Genomic DNA, 2,848 nt, shown 5'->3' with positions numbered 1-2,848 from the left:
AACTAATGATGTAATGTATGGGGATTAACATAAGAATAAAAAAAAATAATAAAAAATAAAAAATAAGTCTTACTTTGAGTCCTGTTTTCAGGGAAGTTTGAGAAGATACCGTTCCCGTCAACAAAAATAGGATGTGACAGCGAAAGAGAAACAGTTTTAAATGGGATTGCTGAAAATGTAAATAATTAAAAAAGAAAATTCCCCCAAATCAAAGGGTTCTCTTGTTCATGCCTCTGACTTCAGTTATCACCGTGGAGGTGTTGGCTCCCCGATGTGCAGCTCAGATCTAGACCTTTCTCTTGGGTGAGCACTGGAGGGCAGGTCTCCAGAGCAATACCTGTTGGGAGGTCCATGTCTCCCTGAAAGCTAGGAGGCCCATTGTCATACCTTCCTATGGCTGTCCTAACAAATCTCTGCAAATCTGGAGGCTTACAAGAACAGAAATTTATGCTCCCACAGCTGTGGAGACCAGAGTTTGAGATCCAGGCGGGGCAGGACCACTGAGATCCAGGTGGGGCAGGGCCGCTGAGATCCAGGTGGGGCAGGACCACTGAGATCCAGGTGGGGCAGGGCCATCTTACCTTCCCAAGGCTCCAGGGGAGGGTCCTTCCTGCCTCTTCCAGCTTCTGGGCTCCAGGCATCCCTGGGCTGGTGGTCGTGTCCCTCCCATCTCTGCCTCTGTCTTCACGTGGCTTCTCCTCTGTGTCCGTGTCTCCTTTTCTATCTCTTACAAGGACCCTTGTCATTGAATTTAGGGCCACCCTGATCCAGGATGACCTCTTCTTGAGATCTTTTGACTTTATTACATCTGCAAAGATGCTGTTTCCAAATAATACCACATTCACAGTACTAGGGTTCAGGACATGGACATACCTTTCTGGGGGGGACACAGTTCAACCCACTACACCCTTCATCCTCGACATGCCCACAGGGTGCCACATGGAACTGTTGAACCTTCTTCCCCCAAACCAAACAACTCAGCAGATCCCTTGCACACCTGCCAGGGTTTCTGGTCACTAACTGCTCAGATGCTGAACACCCCCCCACCCCCACATTCTTGTCCACCCTCCCTCTCCTGGCCTCACCCAGCTCGTCTTCTTGGCTCTGCATCTCCCTGTCACCACCCGCTCTTCACCCTTGGCTCTAGCCTCCGTCCTGATTTCTACCACAGCCCTCATACTACTGCCCTGGCTCTTCCTCGCACTGGCTTCTCCTCTGACATGGACATCTTTAAAGCAAAACAAAAGCATGCAGAAACCAAAGCCGTGACACACACAACAGGCGTTTCCTGGTGTCATTGTGTGATTCCCTGCTGCCCTTGGCATGAAGAACTCACTCAAAGGGTTTCACAGTGCCTCCCTTCTCTTGCTTTGCTCCCTAGTATTTCCTCCCTGCTCCCAAATCCCAGTGCTGTGTGGCTCCTGCCTCATATCCTTTACTTCTTCCCAATCACCCTACAAAGTAGCCTTCAGTCTGCCCCACTCTCCAGTGTCCATTTGAAACTTCCTCAAAAGGAAACGTCTTGGGCGCCCGGGTGGCTCCGTCGGTGAAGCGTCTGCCTTAGGCTCAGGTCATGATCCCAGCGTCCTGGGATCGAGTCCCACATCGGGGAGTCTGCTTCTCCCTCTGCCCCTCCCCTCCGTTCATGATCTCTCTATCACTCTCTCTCAAATAAATAAAATTCTAAAGAAAATGTCTTTTCTGACCCTTAACCAAAGTAAGGTCCATTCGTTTCTTCCTCTACACACCTGTCGTACCAAGTCATCAAACCTGAGCAAGCTCCTGAAACCCAGATGAGCTCATCAATGTTCTTAGAGCTATTATAATGAATGCTTACTGTCTACCTTTCCGGCCCGATTGTAACTAACCGCAGTGAATGTGGGAACCAGCCTTATGTTCATTGCTGCTTTGGAGTCCTACAAAACACCTGACACACAGTCAAATACCATTAGCGGGGGAAAGAGTGCCGAACCTCATTATATTGACTGGGTCTTCGTTCAGAGAGTGAGGTCATATTCATTCCACGGACTTCCTGACTCATTTGTGGTCAAAGATGGAGTTTTCTAAATATTTCTGACCTGGCAGTTGACCCTGATAACAAGAACTGAGTGTGAGCTGAATGGTAGAACTTTAAAGCTGTCCAATATGGTGGCCGCTAGCCCCATGGAATACAATAAGGGTATTGTCTCAGGAGCTGCATTTCTTTTCTTTTCTTTTTTTTAAAGATTTTATTTATTTATTCATAAGAGAGAGAGAGAGAGAGGCAGAGGGAGAAGCAGGCTTCCCGATGAGCAGGGAGCCCGATGCGGGGCTCTATCCCAGGACCCTGGGATCATGATCTGAGCCGAAGGCAGACGCTTAACCATCTGAGCCACCCAGGCGCCCTCAGGAGCTGCATTTCAAATCCTCAGGAGCCCCCTGTGAGCGCGTAACTACTGAGTGGACAGCGGGATGTAGAAGGTTCCTGCCCCATGGAAAGTTCTTCTGGGCATTGGGTCCTAACTGGGGGTGATTCTACCCCCACTGGACACTTGGCAATGTCTGGGCATTGTTGATGCTCATAACTGGAGTTTGGGAGGCCGGGATGAGGGCATTTGGTGGAGGAAACTCTGCCTTAGCGAGAGAGATTCTCTCATTTGTCTGTCCCTCCATCCCTCCATCCCTCCCTCCCTCCATCCCTCCATCCCTCCCTCCCTACCTCCCGCCATCCCTCCATCCATCCCTCCCTCCATCCATCCCTCCATCCCTCCATCCATCCCTCCATCATTCATCCCTCCCTCCATCCATCCCTCCCTCCATCCCTCCCTCCCTCCATCCCTCCCTCCCTCCATCCCTCCATCCCTCCATC

General features: G+C 50.4%; 1 protein-coding gene across 1 annotated transcript in view; it reads left to right on the top strand.

Annotated features, from left to right (window-relative positions):
• PRKX (protein kinase X-linked) overlaps positions 1–2,848 on the top strand; it is a 77,782-nt gene that overhangs the window by 16,911 nt on the left and 58,023 nt on the right. The window lies entirely within an intron of this gene.

Source organism: Mirounga leonina, unplaced genomic scaffold (assembly GCF_011800145.1).
Source record: "Mirounga leonina isolate KUSES-001 unplaced genomic scaffold, KU_Mleo_1.0 Mir_268, whole genome shotgun sequence".
NCBI classification, from domain to species: Eukaryota; Metazoa; Chordata; class Mammalia; order Carnivora; family Phocidae; genus Mirounga; species Mirounga leonina.
Note: the sequence above shows the minus strand (reverse complement) of the source record. Positions and strands in the feature narration are given on the sequence as shown.